The sequence below is a fragment of the Coregonus clupeaformis genome, unplaced genomic scaffold (assembly GCF_020615455.1).
Source record: "Coregonus clupeaformis isolate EN_2021a unplaced genomic scaffold, ASM2061545v1 scaf0404, whole genome shotgun sequence".
Lineage (NCBI taxonomy): Eukaryota > Metazoa > Chordata > Actinopteri > Salmoniformes > Salmonidae > Coregonus > Coregonus clupeaformis.
Genome location: NW_025533859.1, coordinates 205772 through 226967, shown reverse-complemented (window position 1 = coordinate 226967; position 21196 = coordinate 205772).

Below are 21196 nucleotides of genomic sequence, written 5' to 3'. Positions count from 1 at the left end.
TTTGCTTAGTTTGCTATGTTGTGTTATTAACAAGCTATAAGGCTATCAGTGTCTCCAGGGCTAATAATATCTCAGCAGCTGTCATGTGTTTTATTTTATTTGTTTTGTTCCATCAACTTTGAAATGCTAGAGAAAGGCCACAATATAATATTGCAGTTTAGGCGCAGTTTAGATTTTGGCCACTAGATGGCAGCAGTGTTTGTGCAAAGTATCAGATTGATCCAGTGAAGCATTGCAATACTGAACTATTTTGTATCAACTCTGCCCAAGTGTGCCGAATTGGTCAATTGATACATTTTCAAGTACATAACTATAGAGAACATACAACAATGATATGGTAATACAAAATGTAAGTTTACACACTCCCAGGAATGTCATAAATGATGGATCATTAGCTTATACACTAACTTTCACACATCTAGATGTCCGGGCGGGGAGGGTGTGGAGCCAGAGACAGTAGGGGATCAAACTGTAGAACCCAGTTCCTACATTTCAATATAAAAATGGATTTTATCAAACAAAACTATGTTACATTTTATCTCTGGAACCCTTAGGATGACAAATCAGAGCAAGATTACTGAATGTAAGTACATTATTTATCTTCAGAGGTGAATGTATCAAACCAGTTGCCGTGATAAGTTAATGCAGAACATATGTTAATACAACCCGATTGTGGTAAGTAACTATGGAAACAATGGTTAAACCTTGAGAGATTTATTTACCTCTGAATCTACAGATCCCTTGTGTATGTGTGTGTATTTTTGATAGATCCACTCCCGTTGATAAAAGTATAACCTTATTGTAGATTTGAGCTTTATGATGATGATTATGAATTAAATTAGATTAGCTCCTGTTAATAGAAGGATAACCTTTATTATGATTTATTATGATGATTATCATGAATTAAATTATTTAATGTATTTTGATAGAACCTCCTTTGATTTAAGTCTTACGCATTACATTTGAACAATTATTATCATAGAAGTGAAATGTGGAGGAAAAATGTATAGTCTGGAGGGACAGCCTTGAAAATGTTCATATTGTCCACTCTGTCATAAACAATCATTGGTTCCTGCCTCTGCTGGGTAAAGATATAAGGGGGGACGGGACGTCATGACCCCTTCCTTAAGACCATCTGGCAGAATGCCCAGAATATGTTCTATAAGTTAAGATAGGAGATGGTGCCAGTCACATGCAGGAACCAATCGTATGAATCATGTTTATGTAGGTTTTTGTGTAGCCGTATAAGGCATTATGAAAGGACCATCACTTCAGACCGGCACTTTATGCATCTAAGTTTGACTGTGACCTCTCCAGCTTGCTGACAATAAAGAATGATTCATTTAAGATTGACTTTGAGTGTCCTTGTGTTGAATTTCCATGACAGTTGCAACCGAGGACAGACGGTTTTACACACTTCAGCACTCGGCAGTCCAGTTCTGTGAGCTTGTGTGGCCTACCACTTTACGGTTGCTCCTAGACATTTTCACTTCACAATAACAGCACACAGTTGACCGGGGCAGCTCTAGCAGGGCAGAAATGTGATGTCTCAGAAATTTGACGAACTAACTTGTTGGAAAGGTGGCATCCTATGATGGTGCCACATTGAAAGTCACTTCAGTAAGGCCATTCTACTTCCAATGTTTGTCTATGGAGATTGCATGGCTGTCTGTTCGATTTTATACACCTGTCTGCAACAGGTGTGGCTGAAATAGCCGAATCCACTAATTTGAAGGGGTGTCCACATACCTTTGACCATGTAGGGTATATTGAGACAAATTACAGACAGTAGCCTACAAGTAGCAAAATAGAACTCAATTAATTGGACATGAAATGTATTTCAATATGATTGAAATAGGCCTATAGCCTAATGTACATATTTTAATGCAGTCATCTCAGTTTTCATTTGAAGCATAATTGTATACATCACTTCTTTGCATCGATTGCGAAGACATTGGCAACTATGTATTTGTAGTCGCTTTGTTCTGAAGTTATTGGAAGTCACAGAGAGACGGATAGATCATGTAATTCTATGCTTAGCGGAGATCTTCTGTGTATAAAGTGACACATTTAGATGCTCTCTACGAAGGTGAACGATAAACTTAGCCCTAAAATGCTTTTGGGAAACCGGGCCCTGGATAAGAGCAACTGCTAAATTACTAAAATGTTAAAGGTAAATGTTTTATACCAAAAATCAATGAAATTGTATTGGTCACATACACATATTTGAAAAACAATACCCACAAATCCCCAAAATAAAAAGAAGAAATTAAGAAATATCGGGAAAAAACAACGCCTTGACTAGAATACAGTATATACATATAAAGAGGGGAAGCAGTATGTAAACACTATTAAAGTGAACAGTGTTCAATGACTAGGTACATAGGGCAACAGTCACTAAGGTGCAGGGTAGAGTACTGGGTGATAGCCAGCTAGAAACAGTGACTAAGTTCAGGGCAGTGTACTGGGCGGAGGCCAGCTAGAAACAGTGACTAAGTTCAGGGCAGTGTACTGGGTGATAGCCAGCTAGAAACAGTGACTAAGTTCAGGGCAGTGTACTGGGTGATAGCCTGCTAGAAACAGTGACTAAGTTCAGGGCAGTGTATTGGGTGATAGCCTGCTAGAAACAGTGACTAAGTTCAGGGCAGTGTACTGGGCGGAGGCCAGCTAGAAACAGTGACTAAGTTCAGGGCAGTGTACTGGGTGATAGCCTGCTAGAAACAGTGACTAAGTTCAGGGCAGTGTACTGGGTGATAGCCTGCTAGAAACAGTGACTAAGTTCAGGGCAGTGTACTGGGTGATAGCCTGCTAGAAACAGTGACTAAGTTCAGGGCAGTGTACTGGGTGATAGCCTGCTAGAAACAGTGACTAATTTCAGGGCAGTGTACTGGGTGATAGCCTGCTAGAAACAGTGACTAAGTTCAGGGCAGTGTACTGGGTGATAGCCTGCTAGAAACAGTGACTAAGTTCAGGGCAGTGTACTGGGCGGAGGCCAGCTAGAAACAGTGACTAAGTTCAGGGCAGTGTACTGGGCGGAGGCCAGCTAGAAACAGTGACTAAGTTCAGGGCAGTTTACTGGGCGGAGGCCAGCTAGAAACAGTGACTAAGTTCAGGGCAGTGTACTGGGCGGAGGCCAGCTAGAAACAGTGACTAAGTTCAGGGCAGTGTACTGGGCGGAGGCCAGCTAGAAACAGTGACTAAGTTCAGGGCAGTGTACTGGGCGGAGGCCAGCTAGTCTGATGGCCTGGAGATTAAAATCTCATAAAATTGGACTGTATATAATTATTTTTCAAACATTTTTTAAAATATTGATGTCACAAATGTATCATTTGTACAGATTTTTTATGTCGTTACATGAGTTTGTTACATTTGACAGTGTAAAACCTAGCAGTACTACTTATTTCTCTGAGAGTGAGGCAGATATTTATAGCATTTTGGAGAAAAAAAAATAGATTATTTGTCTCTCTGAAATGAAACCTTCAAGTGATAGATTTTAAACAAATACATGTCTGTCATTGAACAACCCCATACCATGATTAGATGGTGAAAAACCCCACAAATATCTTTAATAACAGGCACTCAAGGCGCGTGTGTCTCTCTCTGTCTCTCTCTCTGTCTCTGTCTCTCTGTCTCTCTGTCTCTGTCTCTCTCTCTGTCTCTCTCTCTGTCTCTGTCTCTCTGTCTCTCTCTCTCTCTCTCTCTCTGTTTCTGTCTCTCTCTCTCTCTGTCTCTCTCTCTGTTTCTGTCTCTCTGTCTCTCTCTGTCTCTCTCTCGGTTTCTGTCTCTGTCTCTCTCTGTCTCTCGTCTCTCTTCTCTGTCTCTCTCTCTGTCTCTCTGTCTCTCTCTCCTTTCCTCCCCCTTCCTCTCTCTTCCTCCCCCTCTCTCCAGGTCTTTGTGATGTGTGGCTCAATAATCTACACGGTGATGTGTCCGGATGGGGAGGTGGATGCTGCGTTGGGCTTTGCCTACGTCCTGGCCTGGGTGTCCTTCCCTCTGTGTCTGGTCAGTGGTCTCATCTACATGGTACTGAGGAAGAGGGAATGAGAGAGGGAGGGAGGCTGAGGTTAAGGCCTCACACCACCACCACCAGCAGAACACAGCACTTTGCCCCAGGGTTGTTGTCAATTCAGGAAGTACACTAATGCTCCAATTCTCTTCAATGCTTCTTAATGAGGTTTACCTTCTGAATTGATTTAAATTTAAATTGAATTGAGCCCAACCATGCTGTGCCCACTGACCACCAGAGGAGGCTGATGAGGGGAGGATGAACGGCTCATAATAAGGACTGGAATGAAGTGAATGGAATTGTACGTATGTGTTTGATGCATTTGATACCATTCCATTCATTTTATTCCAGCCATTATTATGAGCCTGTCCTCCATGCCACCAGCCACCACTGCTGACCACAGACCAGAGACCAGACAAACAGTCTAACTGGCAACCCACGGATACATTAGTCTGGTCCCAGATCTGTGTGTGCTTTAGCCAACTCCTTTAGATATACAGGGCATGACAATGAGTCAGAAGAGTTGGTTTAAACAGATCTGAATCAGGAAACTAAGAGTTGGTTTCAACAGATCTGAATCAGGAAACTAAGAGTTGGTTTCAACAGATCTGAATCAGGAAACTATGAGTTGGTTTAAACAGATCTGAATCAGGACACTAAGAGTTGGTTTAAACAGATCAGAATCATGAAGTTAAGAGTTGGTTTAAACAGTTCTGAATCAGGAAACTAAGAGTTGGTTTCAACAGATCTGAATCAGGAAACTAATAGGACCACATACCAGACCTGGGTTCAAATTGTATTTGTTTTCCGTCAAACACTTTGAGCATTTGATTACATTTTTGAGTGTTTGTACTTTTGGCAATATTCCATTGGTTTCATTGTGCCAGGCAAGCTCAATCAAGCCCAGCTAAGGCATTTGTAAGAAAACAAATCCTATTTGAACCCAGGTCTACATTATAAATACCCATGTGTGAGTAAACTACAGAGAAGAACAGACAATCCACGGTTCCAGTGGAAAGATGTACATAGTGTTTGCTGTTGAATGTTTATTACATGTCTACATACCTTTAGTACATAGTGGGGTTGAGTTGCTTTGTTGAGCTCAGTTCATTGTTAAAGCACCTTTAGTACATAGTGGGGTTGAGTTGCTTTGTTGAGCTCAGTTCATTGTTAAAGCACCTTTAGTACATAGTGGGGTTGAGTTGCTTTGTTGAGCTCAGTTCATTGTTAAAGCACATTTAGTACATAGTGGGGTTGAGTTGCTTTGTTGAGCTCAGTTCATTGTTAAAGCACCTTTAGTACATAGTGGGGTTGAGTTGCTTTGTTGAGCTCAGTTCATTGTTAGATCACGTTTAGTACATAGTGGGGTTGAGTTGCTTTGTTGAGCTCAGTTCATTGTTAGAGCACCTTTAGTACATCGTGGGGTTGAGTTGCTTTGTTGAGCTCAGTTCATTGTTAAAGCACCTTTAGTACATAGTGGGGTTGAGTTGCTTTGTTGAGCTCAGTTCATTGTTAGAGCACCTTTAGTACATAGTGGGGTTGAGTTGCTTTGTTGAGCTCAGTTCATTGTTAGAGCACCTTTAGTACATCGTGGGGTTGAGTTGCTTTGTTGAGCTCAGTTCATTGTTAGAGCACCTTTAGTACATAGTGGGGTTGAGTTGCTTTGTTGAGCTCAGTTCATTGTTAGAGCACCTTTAGTACATAGTGGGGTTGAGTTGCTTTGTTGAGCTCAGTTCATTGTTAAAGCACCTTTAGTACATAGTGGGGTTGAGTTGCTTTGTTGAGCTCAGTTCATTGTTAAAGCACCTTTAGTACATAGTGGGGTTGAGTTGCTTTGTTGAGCTCAGTTCATTGTTAGAGCGCTTGTTGTTTTCATACTTTGTCCTCCGTGCCAAAGAGATAAAGCTGTGATATCAGCGTTTAGGAAAAAAGCCAACATTTTAAAAACCTTTTAAATGTTTATTTTGCTTTACTATAGAGTAGTGCCAACTCCTAGCTTGTCATTGTCAAGTCAAACATGACAATTCTATAAAGAGTTGTCAAGAAAGCAAGAACAGACTGGCCATCAGGCTAGTCATCTCCTTCAGACAAAGTTAATTCATAAACAACAACAGTTTTCTTTATGAAGGACACAGTTTAATGCAATTTCCTTTTACTAAAATAGTTTAGTCATGTTAATTTGTAGCTCTCTCTGTATGGCAGATTCTCAGTAGGTTTCCAAAGTCCACTAACCTAACAGCTGGGATGGAGGGAGGGAGGGAGGGAGGGAGGGAGGGGGGAGAGAGAGAGAGAGAGAGAGAGAAAGAGAGAGAGAGAGATAGAGAGAGAGAGAGAGAGAGAGAGAGAGAGAGAGAGAGAGAGAGAGAGAGAGAGAGAGAGAGAGAGAGGGAGGGAGGGAGGGACAGAGAGAGAGAGAGAGAGAGAGAGAGAGAGAGAGAGAGAGAGAGAGAGAGAGAGAGACAGAGAGAGAGAGAGAGAGAGAGAGAGAGAGAGAGAGAGAGAGAGAGAGAGAGAGAGAGAGAGAGAGAGAGAGAGAGAGAGAGAGAGAGAGAGAGAGAGAGAGAGAGAGAGAGAGAGAGAGAGAGAAGACTGGATAACACTCAGTCTGCCTCCTCAAATGGCACCCTATATAGTGCACTACTACAGCCCTATTGGTCCTGGTCTAAAGTAGTGCACTATGTAGGGAATAGGGTGCCATTTTGGGACGGTGCTTCAGACTTGAATCACTGGACCTGGACACTGCCAGTTGTTCATACGGTATTGTTTTTAATGATTAACCTTGTCCTGCAGTGGGCTAAATCAGGGTCACACAGTGTTTCTTGGTAGTCTTAAACAAATCTACTTTGAATCCGAAGTATACACCTCACACACATGGTTACGGGCTTTAAAAAAAAGTAGAATCCTGGACCATGTCAGATATAGAGTTGAAATGTATTACATTTTGATTTGCATCCCAATATTACACTTTATATACATCACACTGACTTGACATGTTCTGGTTTTGAATTCAGGCTGCAAGGTAAGGATCCTACCAGGGATTATTTATGTATGATGTTGGTAGAATGTATACATTGGGATAGTAGTAAGGATCCTACCAGGGATTATTTATGTATGATGTTGGTAGAATGTATACATTGGGATAGTAGTAAGGATCCTACCAGGGATTATTGATGTATGATGTTGGTAGAATGTATACATTGGGATAGTAGTAAGGATCCTACCAGGGATTATTTATGTATGATGTTGGTAGAATGTATACATTGGGATAGTAGTAAGGATCCTACCAGGGATTATTTATGTATGATGTTGGTAGAATGTATACATTGGGATGGTAGTAAGGATCCTACCAGGGATTATTTATGTATGATGTTGGTAGAATGTATACATTGGGATAGTAGTAAGGATCCTACCAGGGATTATTTATGTATGATGTTGGTAGAAGTATACATTGGGATGGTTGTAAGGATCCTACCAGGGATTATTTATGTATGATGTTGGTAGAATGTATACATTGGGATAGTAGTAAGGATCCTACCAGGGATTATTTATGTATGATGTTGGTAGAATGTATACATTGGGATAGTAGTAAGGATCCTACCAGGGATTATTTATGTATGATGTTGGTAGAATGTATACATTGGGATAGTAGTAAGAGGCCGGTGGGTAAATGACTAAGATTCAAGCCTCCAGTCAGTTAGGGAGATTTGTTTCTTTATTGTGTGTTTAGTTGTACCTTTACCTTCCTGTAGTTGGCCATTTGGAAGGATTCTGTATGGAGGAATGGTCTAATATCACTCCAACTCAGAAAACATTTTAGAAAAAGGCTCAGTGCCGTTATCCTTGCAAGGGAGGTATTGAAAGGGAGAGCCAATTTTGACCCCTACCTTTTTGAGAAAAAAAGTATTACTTGTTAAGCAAAATCTCTTTCTCTGAGCAATTGTATTAGTATAAAATCATTTAATTTAATAATTTGGGACCCCACTGTATACTTAAAAGTTAGAGATATGTTGAAACTGGATCCCTCATAATGATTCTACATTTTATAGTATGCCATGGCCATTACTGGCCAAAGGTTAAACTACTGTTATGTTAATGCTATATTATGGTGTTGTGCCACTAGACTTTGACCAGATATTATTGCATCCAAAGATCAACTGTACCTACAACACAGATACAGAGCCACTTGTCATCAGGAAGGTGCTCTCTCAGCACAACGGAAAATATCTCAATGATTTGACATGTTCTGGTTGTGAATACAGGCTACAAGGTAAGACTCTTCCAAGGGATTATTGTAAAGTGTGTAGGGAAATTAAATATATGGTGTTATTATAGTATAGAGAATGACAGTAAAACACTCAGAGCTAACGGTCCATTTCACCTGGGACAGGTACGTGACAGTTCAATCATACAAAATGGCGCTAACTGGGCGTAGGCAAGTCAGATTCAAAAACATATTGTTGTTCATATCTCGTATTATATGATTTGTATATCGTGGTTATTTTACAATTTGTAAAAATGTTAATGTATCATAGTTCTAAATCATTTTTCAGAATATCAGAACATTTGTTGTTTTAATATCAGTCATGACTATATGTTGATGTGATTGCATTATATCTCCTGACTGTTTGGATGTATCAATTAGTAAATGTTTGATTTCTAAGAGATAATGAATAAAATAGAACAATTGACCTTCAATAATTAGTTGTCACTGTGTTAACCACAACCAACATGTTGGATCTCTGTTTAGGGGTCAGTGGTCTAAAATGAGTCTCTCTGGGGAGAGAGAGGAGGGGGGCCCTGCCTCTAAAATGAGTCTCTCTGGGGGACATGACACCAAAGCTAAGAGGTGAGATGACAATGTTCTTTAAGGACTTATGAAGAGTAAAACGTTATATCCACAATATTTTTCACATTTGTTATTTTTTTTCAGAAATGATTGTTTATGGGTACCTTCATGTGTCTAAAATGTTGACAATACTACCATTATATCAACACACTCTTCACTCCTGTTTAAACCAAAAAGGGTTCTATCACTTGCTTTATATATGGAACCACTAAAAGTTCTATATAGAAACCTTTTATAGGGTTCTTTAATCAGAACTCTAGAGGTTCTTCTTCCCTGAACCAAAATGGCTCCATATAGAACCCTGCATGGTGCCATTTATGAATTATGGCTACTATTATTAAACAGGAATATTTTTAGCTAGAATATAATTTATATGAAAATAGGAAAGGTTGAAAAATCCCAATATTCATTTAAAATGATCCTTATAAATAGTAGTGCTGGGGATTTGGAAAGCCATAGTCTGTCAATCAACAACAGAATAATACTCTTATGAAAAATATTGACCTTTAACTTACAGTCTGTGGATACTATGCGACTAGTGATAAATTGCGTCAATTCAAATCTGGTATTGGAACAAAAGAGGTCAACACGTCTTCTAAAATAGACTAGTATTTTAATTAATGGAAAACACTTCAATGGTATATATGATGTTCGTATATACGGGTCCACTGAAATACCACGCAGGGCAGACAGAGAACTGAGCCATCATTCTAAGTTCTTCTTTAGATAATCTGACAGAGATAGTTGCTGCTCCCTGCTAGCCTATCAGAGTAGAGACTGAGCGTGGTTTAGACTTACTCAGCCTATCGTTGGCGCACCGGCTGGTCCCAGTCCCTTGGCGCTCCACTGTTGCCAGGTGTTAGTTGTTTTGCAACTTGTCCAGAGAGTCAGCACTTTTGCAGTACACATGTCCTTGAGCGGTCTAACAAAGAGGCAGTGTGTGTATGTGAGACACAAGTCTGTCTCGGCCTACCCCCTAATAGTTCCTCACATTAATCACAGCTTGTTATGTTGACCAATCTATATCAGTACAACACAAACCTATTATGTTTAATCATTCATGTATTCTTTCTAAGCTAGGCATCACGTCTAAAATATAAGAGAATAATTTCCCACACTAGAAAGGTTAAAAATGCATGTATGACATCACAGCACAGTTGAAAAAATATGGCAGGTGGAAATCAAAAGAGGATGTTCTACGGAGATAGGTGGGCGGGGCTGAGAGTAGCAGAGGGGTGGGATTAAACAAGATCATGATCGGTAAGTGTCATTACTGTAAACACTATAGATGTCTGAGTACTATCTATCCAAAATGTCATGTCTATAAGTAAATAATAATATTATTATTATTATTATTATTATTATTATTATTATTATTATTATTATTATTATTATATATAAAAAAAAGTAATTACTTTATTAATTATTGATTAGTAAATCAAATCAAATCAAATCAAATTGTATTGGTCACATGCGCCGAATACAACAGGTGCAGACATTACAGTGAAATGCTTACTTACAGCCCTTGACCATGGTCCCAGTGATGTACTGGGCCATATGCACTACTCTCTGTAGTGCCTTGCGGTCGGAGGCCAAGCAGTTGCCATACCAGGCGGTGATGCAACCAGTCAGGATGCTCTCGATGGTGCAGCTGTAGAATTTTTTGAGGATCTGAGGACCCATGCCAAATCTTTTCAGTCTCCTGAGGGGGAATAGGCTTTGTCGTGCCCTCTTCACGACTATCTTGGTGTGTTTGGACCATGATAGTTCGTTGGTGATGTGGACACCAAGGAACTTGAAGCTCTCAACCTGTTCCACTACACCCCGTCGATGAGAATGGGGGCGTGCTCAGTCCTCTTTTTTTTTCCTGTAGTCCACAATCATCTCCTTTGTCTTGGTCACGTTGAGGGAGAGGTTGTTGTCCTGGCACCACACGGCCAGGTCTCTGACCTCCCCCCTATAGGCTGTCTATAGATGTCTGGGAAAAAATAATAATTACTGTTTAAAAGTATTGTATGGGTGGGGGGTAGAATTGATCTTGGTTATATGCAAACACACACGTCAACTCTGGCTGACTTCTTTACAATACAATACATTACAATACAATACAACTTTGTCCATTAGTTATAGCAAACAACAAAAGTGTATTTTCTGCTCCGTTCTTAACCCCCCCAAACAGCAGACCTCACACATACAGTTGAGACCAGCACAGGTTCAAGCTGCAGTGCAGCGCCCCTGGATGGAGAGCATGTTGTGGGGTTAAGGGCCTTGCTCAAGGGCCCAATAAAAGGTGAATGTTTTGAGGATGTGAAACCAGCAGGAGTTGGACCTTTCTGCCATAGGTCCAACTCCTGCCACAGCTCCAACTCCTTAGCCGCTGGGCGAAAACCTGAGTTAATCTTCAGAAATAAGCATGAGTTAATATGCCAAAATTGAGACAGTTCTGGGTAACTGCCAGACTGAGCAAAACATAGATGGTGTGTTAAAAGTCATGTAATGATTAACTAGACTATTGAATCACCAACACTTATTATACATAATTATTATACAGAAATCATTGTCAAAAGTGGAAGACATACTGTTGCATGTAGGTCTATATTATTTCTGGATTGATCATATAGAAAAATCAAAACATTATTTTAACTACTCCAAAGCAATTACATGTGGCGCAGGAACCACTGACTCGGTGCATTTTCCTATTATCAAGACACCTTCTGTTAACCCAGATCTCAAAATATTGTTTAAAAAAAGTAATACATTTGTTTTACGTAATAATAATGATAATAATAATGATAACAAATTAATTTTACTAATGTAAGCCACTGTAAAGACTGGTTTAGTTTATTGTGTGGCAGTGCTCATGTCCACGTTCTGGAACTGTCCGCGTCCTCGTACAGAACTGTCCACGTCCAAGTACGGTTTGGCGCCAAGCATATTGGCCAGTTACACGCAGAGTGGGCTGAGGTGATCTTGGGGAATAACGACGGAGTTCGTTACAGTGTTGAGACACCGAAGTTTATTGTTCAATTTGCTTGTTGCTTAACAGTCAGGGACAGTATGAGTGTAGCCAGATCCTTTTCACTCGCTATCCTTGTTTCATTTTGTGGTTCACCGGATTCGTCATCATCCTCGAGGGACAGACGAACGACCTGCTAGCTATCCAAGCTAGTCGGTACAGCTAGCTAAGCTAGCTACTCTTTACCAGCAGCATCCTAGTTACCCTAGCTACCACTACATCATCACCGGCTGCCTGCATTTCTTGTGGACCGATGGAGCTCCCGGGTTGTTTCTTCCACCTGTTAAATCCCGTGGAGGGCTTCTCCCTCTCTCGTTGACGGATGCTGGCCTACGCTCCCTCTGTCCGGTTCTCCTCTCTTCACTGTATGGACGGTAACTTTAGTGTTTAACCCCTCTGTGTCCAAGGACTGAACTTTTGAATATTATTTTCGGGTTGCATCAAGTGACATTTTTTACAATGTTTTTTTTCGGATACATTTAGTTCATTGCATCCACCATGGAGCCCAGTTTCATAATATTATCGTATGTCCCTAGTTATGACATAATCGCGAAATAACAGCTCCTATTAGTTCTATTGAGCTCTGTGGCACCGACTCGCCGTCCGAAAGTGCTGTTCCAAGCTCATTGTTCAGCATCACAATGCCAGCTTCGCCAATAAAGAGACCTGCCTGCATTAATCCTGTAAGTTTTCATGTAACTTACTAATAACAAGGTTGCGGCTACTTCGTGCGTGCGTGCGTGCGTGCGCTCGCTCGCTCGCTCGCTCACTCACTCACTCACTCACTCACTCACTCACTCACTCACTCACTCACTCACTCACCTGTGTACACGTTGTGGTCACCCATTTTGCTAGCGATGGCTGGCGGATAGCCATCAAACATTAAACAGTTTCTGGTCATTACATTTACATTTACATTTACGTCATTTGGCAGACGCTCTAATCCAGAGCGACTTACAAATTGGTGCATTCACCTTATAGCCAGTGGGACAACCACTTTACAATATGTTATTTATTTTATTTTTTTGGGGGGTAAGGGGGGTAGAAGGATTACTTTATCCTATCCCAGGTATTCCTTAAAGAGGTGGGGTTTCAAGTGTCTCCGGAAGGTGGTGAGTGACTCCGCTGTCCTGGCGTTGTGAGGGAGCTTGTTCCACCATTGGGGTGCCAGAGCAGCGAACAGTTTTGACTGGGCTGAGTGGGAACTGTGCTTCCCGCAGAAGTAGGGGGCCAGCAGGCCAGAGGTGGATGAACGCAATGCCCTCGTTTGGGTGTAGGGACTGATCAGAGCCTGAAGGTACGGAGGTGCCGTTCCCCTCGCAGCTCTGTGGGCAAGCACCATGGTCTTGTAGCAGATGCGAGCTTCAACTGGAAGCCAGTGGAGTGTGCGGAGGAGCGGGGTGACGTGAGAGAACTTGGGAAGGTTGAACACCAGACGGGCTGCGGCATTCTGGATGAGTTGTAGGGATTTATGATTAACTGCACAGGCAGGGAGCCCAGCCAACAGCGAGTTGCAGTAATCCAGACGGGAGATGACAAGTGCCTGGATTAGGACCTGTGCCGCTTCCTGTGTAAGGCATGGTCGTACTCTCCGAATGTTGTAGAGCATGAACCTACAGGTCACCACCTTGATGTTAGTGGAGAACGACAGGGTGTTGTCCAGGGTCACGCCAAGGCTCTTTGCACTCTGGGAGGAGGACAAAACAGAGTTGTCAACTGTGATGACGAGATCATGGAACGGGCAGTCCTTCCCCGGGAGGAAGAGCAGCTCCGTCTTGCCGAGGTTCAGCTTGAGGTGTTGATCCGTCATCCACACTGATATGTCTGCCAGACATGCAGAGATGCGATTCGCCACCTGGTTATCAGAAGGGGGAAAGGAGAAGATTAGTTGTGTGTCGTCAGCGTAGCAATGATAGGAGAGGCCATGTGAGGATATGACAGAGCCAAGTGACTTGGTGTATAGCGAGAATAGGAAAGGGCCTGGGGGACACCAGTGGTGAGAGCATGTGGTGATGAGACAGATTCTCGCCACGCCACTTGGTAGGAGCGACCTGTCAGGTAGGACGCAATCCAAGAGTGAGCCGCGCCGGAGATGCCCAACTCGGAGAGGGTGGAGAGGAGGATCTGATGGTTCACAGTATCAATGGCAGCAGACAGGTCTAGAAGGACAAGAGCTGAGGAGAGAGAGTTAGCTTTAGCAGTGCGGAGAGCCTCCGTGACACAGAGAAGAGCAGTCTCAGTTGAATGACCAGTCTTGAAACCTGACTGGTTTGGATCAAGAAGGGGGAGGAGGATTCAGCAGGGAGGAGAAGGTGGTAAAGAGCTTCCTAGGGTTAGAGGCAGATGCTTGAAGTTCCAGAGGTTGCCGGAGACCTGGAACTCCACGTGGGTCGTGCGTGCAGGGACCACCAGGTTAGAGAGGCAGCAGCCACGCGGTGTGAGGCGTTTGTATAGCCTGTGCGGAGAGGAGAGAACAGGGATAGACAGACGCATAGTTGACAGGCTACAGAAAATGGCTACAATAATGCAAAGGAGATCGGAATGAAATGAACTAAACATCTGGGAAAGCGAGAAAGCGGGGCCTCCCTTACTTACGTTTCACTGAAACACCCAAATATAACTCTCCCATCTTCCACCTCAGAAACTATAATTGTTGTAAACTACAGCGGTTCAATGTTTTCTAGGAATAGACTAACTTAGTTTATTCAGCTAGCTAACTTGGTACAGTATTCTTCCATGAAAACCGTCCTGGGCACCTAGTCCTATGACGCCATAGCCAACGAGCATGCCAGGCTCCAATAACACGGTTTAGCACCAATACTCGGCCACAACAAACCACCAGTGTGTCAACACGCCAAGCAGATCATTCGTGTCCGTGTCTAACGTTGTGGGTTAGTCCCGACAAGCTTGAGCGAGTCCGTCGTCAACTTATTCAGCCAGTTAGTTAGCTAGAATAGTTAGCATACTAGCTAGCCATTGCTTTCTGCCAACGAAAAAACCCTCCTCCCACGGCACGAACACACAGAGAGAGCCAAGCTAACGTTAACTAGTCACCCATGTCCCGAATTCCCTTGAACGACTCTGGTTACCAGTATGTAAAAAACAAAACAAAAATGTAGGTTATAACTACCCCTAGCAGCTACTGTTAGCTAGCCAAGTGCAAATCTAGCCACTGAATCGACTCAGCCAGTTCAGCGTCTGTTGCTAGGTCGTTCCAGCTATTGTTTAGTAGCTATCCAGGTAGCAACAAGCTAGCTACATTTCGAGCACAGTAGCTACTTACTACCTAACTTTAACGCTTCAGACAATGAGGTTAGAAAAACAGCTGAATGGTAGGCAGCTAGCTGGCGTAATTACAGGTACTCTTAAGCGTGAAACAACTATCCACAGTTGCTAATAGTTACCAGTAGCTACCCGCTACCCTAGCTAGTCTAGGTAGTGGGTTAGCTAGCCTCGTGCTTCACCGGGCTCAGACGAATACAATACCTACAATAATTATAACCCACGATAACTACCTACAATACCTAACTACAATCTAAATACATAGTTTAAGCTTTACTCCACACCATATAAGCCATATAACCACCTGCCAGATACATTTTCTGGTCATGGTTAACCATATTTGTTTTCAGAAAAATGTGTACAACCTAAACAAAACTGTCCTCTTTTCAAGATGTGGCCGATTTAAACAGCCAGAATATATTTTTTTATTAAGAAATAACCATTTTTGTTGTTTCTAAATGGCTGCTGGGTAATTTGATATGCGTCGAAATCTTCGTTCGTAGGCATCGAATTGAGCGAATGCTGCGCAGGTTCACTGAGTTGCGAAACAAATGGATATAATGGGGTGATTGTTGTCTAATCGGGTGGTCTAGCTAATTGATTTGTAGATCTGATGCAGTTGCTACCTCAGATTATGAGCCTAGCAGGTGTCATTAATGAGGTATGTAGTACCCACAGCCGGCCACAGGGAGGCGCAAGAGAGATATATACCCATACAGTTTTTTGCCTTAAAACCCCAAAACCTATCAATCAATCAATCAAATTTATTTATAAAGCCCTTTTTACATCAGCAGATGTCACAAAGTGCTATACTAGGGTAATTTGATATGCATCGGAATCTTCGTTCTTAGGCATCAAATTGAGCGAATGCTGCGCAAGTTCACTGAGTTGCAAACCAAATGGGTATAATGGGGTGATTGTTGTCTAATCGGGTGGTCTAGCTCATTGATTTGTAGATCTGACGCAGTTGCTACCTCAGATTATGAGCCTAGCAAGTGTCATGAATGAATTATGTAGTACCCACATACGGCCACAAGGAGGAGCAAGAGAGATATAAACCCATACAGTTATTTGCCATATAAACCTAAACCTAACAATCAATCAAATGTATTTATAAAGCCCTTTTACACCAGCATGTGTCACAAAGTGCTATACAGAAACTCTTACCCTACTTATAACCTATTTTAGCCATAACTCTAACCCCTAATTCTAGCGTAGGGTAGCATAGAACACTTTTAGAAACTATTTTAGTAATAATATTATCTTAGTAAATACAGTTATAGTATTAAATAGCGTTTTTGATATTTTGTTGTTATTTTATTATATATATATATATATATATATATATATATTATTGCAAGGCAGAACACTTGATAAACATTCGTTTTATTTTTCAAATGTGGTTTGAAATGGGTGACCTAGTAACCTCTATGTGAAAGTCCAGCAATTGGCGTGGGACAGGTTTGAGACTGATCTAAGGAATTAACAAGAAAAATACACAGCTGCCTCACCAATGTATGTACGTGAATTAATATCTTTGAATTGCTAAATATTTCCAATAGATGGCAGCATAAGACCATGAAGCATCAATTACAGGCTACAAGCAGCAATATGATTGACATAAAATAGCATGCAACCAAAGACTATATGTCCCATGATTTTCTAAAATGGTCACTCATTACTTTAGTTAGCTATATATCTCGTATTAGGCCTGTGTTGCTTTTGGAAAAGCAATTAAATAGTGACTATAGCAGGTGTTGAACCCGGGGTAAATAATCACTAGTCAGATGTGCTAACCTCAACCCTAGTATAAATGCACTATTTAAAAATATCATCTTAATATCTAATATTGCGATTAAACAACCTCGGAATAGAAAAGAACAGAGTGCGTCTTCCAGCCCCCCAATAAATTACATCATGCAACCCTCACGGTTAGCACATTTACCTCAACAAGCCCCTCGCTTGCGCGAGAAGGCAGAGTGGCTTGCTACTGGTTGATGAATTTGACAATGGATGTACTAGGAAAATACGTTTTTCTCGACCAGAGGTGACTAAATTAGTTCATTCATCTGAATAAAGTATATCCTTACTAGTACTAATTACTCAGAATTACAAAATATGACATTTTCTAGTTCATTTTACCACTTACAACCAAAAAATAACAATTTATAGCATAACAAACAATGAAACTGACATAAACCAAAAACACAAGACATTCAGTTAACTACATATGTATATATTTTTTTTTACGATTTATTTAGATGGGTGACATTATCTACCAAAGTAACACCACTGTAGATAAAGAAGAGCTCTCCAGTAGGTGAACCAAAACATTCAAAGGCCATTTTCTCAAAATTGAGGTTACAAATTTATCATCTTTCAAAGCAGAATTACTTTCCCTTTGTTCCTCAACTGTAGTGTATGATATAACTTTTTCTAGCTGAGTCTCTACTTTTATCCAATGTAAAAAAACACAGTTTCAAATGTTGCTACATGAGACCGAATCGAGTCGGTAGGTCACATTTGACTGTGTAAAACCTAGCAGTGCTACTTATTTCTCTGAGTGAGGCAGATATTTATTTTTACTGTGTAAAACCTAGCAGTACTACTTATTTCTCTGAGAGTGAGGCAGATATATAGCATTGTGCAAAAAACATGATTATTTGTCTCTCTGAAATGAAACCATCAAGTGATAGATTTTAAACAAATACATGACTGTCATTGAACCATCGCATACCATGATTAGCTACTGAAAAAACAGAACAATCTCTTTCATAATTTCTTAAAACCATAAAAGCTAATTTAGGAACATTTCTGAAAATTGATATATAGCGTTTTGTAATGAAACTCTTTTATGTTTCCCCATCTGAGCTCAGAGTAGATGAGAGACGTAATGTTTATCTCTGATGTGTTGAAGCCCAATCAAGCAGGACAGACAAGCCTCCCCTGTACCCAGTTGTGTGTCCATGAAGAGTGACCGGTCTATGGGTCGTCCTGTAATGTTTAGAAAGAGAGCCTTATCTACTGAACAAAGGTAAGAAACACTCATGGGTCATGGTCAGTGAGTTAAACAACACTGTCTCTAGTCATTTCTCCTCTCACATTTTCCCATTTATTTTTGTTGTTTTCATAATCCATAGGCTAATACTTTTTTCCATTTTCATTGTCCTAAACAACATTTAAAAATAACAATTTTTATTGACGACTTGTTGTTTCTAAATGGCTGCTGGGTAATTTGATATGCATCGGAATCTTCGTTCTTAGGCATCAAATTGAGCGAATGCTGCGCAGGTTCACTGAGTTGCAAACCAAATGGGTATAATGGGGTGATTTTTGTCTAATCGGGTGGTCTAGCTCATTGATTTGTAGATCTGACGCAGTTGCTACCTCAGATTATGAGCCTAGCAAGTGTCATGAATGAGTTATGTAGTACCCACATACGGCCACAAGGAGGAGCAAGAGAGATATAAACCCATACTGTTTTTTGCCATATAAACCCTAAACCTAACAATCAATCAAATGTATTTATAAAGCCCTTTTTACACCAGCAGATGTCACAAAGTGCTATACAGAAACTCTTACCCTACTTATAACCTATTTTAGCCGTAACCCTAACCCCTAATTCTAGCGTAGGGTAGCATAGAACACTTTTAGAAACTATTTTAGTAATAATATTATCTTAGTAAATACAGTTATAGTATTAAATAGTGTTTTGATATTTTGTTGTTATTTTATTATATATATATATATTATTGCAAGGCAGAACACTTGATAAACATTCGATTTATTTTTCAAATGTGGTTTGAACTGGGTGACCTAGTAACCTCTATGTGAAAGTCCAGCAATTGGCGTGGGACAGGTTTGAGACTGATCTAAGGAATTAACAAGAAAAATACACAGCTGCCTCACCAATGTATGTACGTGAATTAATAACTTTGAATTGCTAAATATTTCCAATAGATGGCAGCATAAGACCATGAACATCAGTTACAGGCTACACGCAGCAATATGATTGACATAAAATAGCATGCAACCAAAGACTATATGTCCCATGATTTTCTAAAATGGTCACTCATTACTTTAGTTAGCTATATATCTCGTATTAGGCCTGTGTTGCTTTTGGAAAAGCAATTAAATAGTGACTATAGCAGGTGTTGAACCCCGGGTAAATAATCACTAGTCAGATGTGCTAACCTCAACCCTAGTATAAATGCACTATTTAAAAATATCATCTTAATATCTAATATTGCGATTAAACAACCTCGGAATAGAAAAAGAACAGATTGCGTCTTCCAGCCCGTCAATAAATTACATCATGCAACCCTCACGGTTAGCACATTTACCTCAACAAGCCCCTCGCTTGCGCGAGAAGGCAGAGTGGCTTGCTGCTGGTTGATGAATTTGACAATGGATGTACTAGGAAAATACGTTTTTCTCGACCAGAGGTGACTAAATTAGTTCATTCATCTGAATAAAGTATATCCTTACTAGTAGTAATTACTCAGAATTACAAAATATGACATTTTCTAGTTCATTTTACCACTTACAACCATAAAATAACAATTTTTAGCATAACAAACAATGAAACTGACATAAACCAAAAACACAAGACATTCAGTTAACTACATATGTATATATATATTTTTTTTAACGATTTATTTAGATGGGTGACATTATATACCAAAGTAACACCACTGTAGATAAAGAAGAGCTCTCCAGTAGGTGAACCAAAACATTCAAAGGCCATTTTCTCAAAATTGAGGTTACAAATGTATCATCTTTCAAAGCAGAATTACTTTCCCTTTGTTCCTCAACTGTAGTGTATGATATAACTTTTTCTAGCTGAGTCTCTACTTTTATCCAATGTAAAAAACACAGTTTCAAATGTTGCTACATGAGACCGAATCGAGTCGTGTAGGTCACATTTGACTGTGTAAAACCTAGCAGTGCTACTTATTTCTCTGAGTGAGGCAGATATTTATTTTTACTGTGTAAAACCTAGCAGTACTACTTATTTCTCTGAGAGTGAGGCAGATATATAGCATTGTGCAAAAAACATGATTATTTGTCTCCCTGAAATGAAACCATCAAGTGATAGATTTTAAACAAATACATGGCTGTCATTGAACCATCGCATACCATGATTAGCTACTGAAAAAACACAACAATCTCTTGCATAATTTCTTAAAACCATAAAAGCTAATTTAGGAACATTTCTGAAAATTGATATATAGCGTTTTGTAATGAAACTCTTTTATGTTTCCCCATCTGAGCTCAGAGTAGATGAGAGACGTAATGTTTATCTCTGATGTGTTGAAGCCCAATCAAGCAGGACAGACAAGCCTCCCCTGTACCCAGCTGTGTGTCCATGAAGAGTGACCGGTCTATGGGTCGTCCTGTAATGTTTAGAAAGGGAGCCTTTTCTACTGAACGAAGGTAAGAAGAACTCATGGGTCATGGTCAGTGAGTTAAACAACACTGTCTCTAGTCATTTCTCCTCTCACATTTTCCCATTTATTTTTGTTGTTTTCATAATCCATAGGCTAATCCTTTTTTCCATTTTCATTGTCCTAAACAACATTTAAAAATAAAAAAAATTATTGACGACTTGTTGTTTCTAAATGGCTGCTGGGTAATTTGATATACATCGGAATCTTCGTTCTTAGGCATCAAATTGAGCGAATGCTGCGCAGGTTCACTGAGTTGCAAACCAAATGGGTATAATGGGGTGATTGTTGTCTAATCGGGTGGTCTAGCTCATTGATTTGTAGATCTGACGCAGTTGCTACCTCAGATTATGAGCTTAGCAAGTGTCATGAATGAATTATGTAGTACCCACATACGGCCACAAGGAGGAGCAAGAGAGATATAAACCCATACAGTTTTTTGCCATATAAACCCTAAACCTAACAATCAATCAAATGTATTTATAAAGCCCTTTTTACACCAGCATGTGTCACAAAGTGCTATACAGAAACTCTTACCCTACTTATAAACTATTTTAGCCATAACTCTAACCCCTAATTCTAGCGTAGGGTAGCATAGA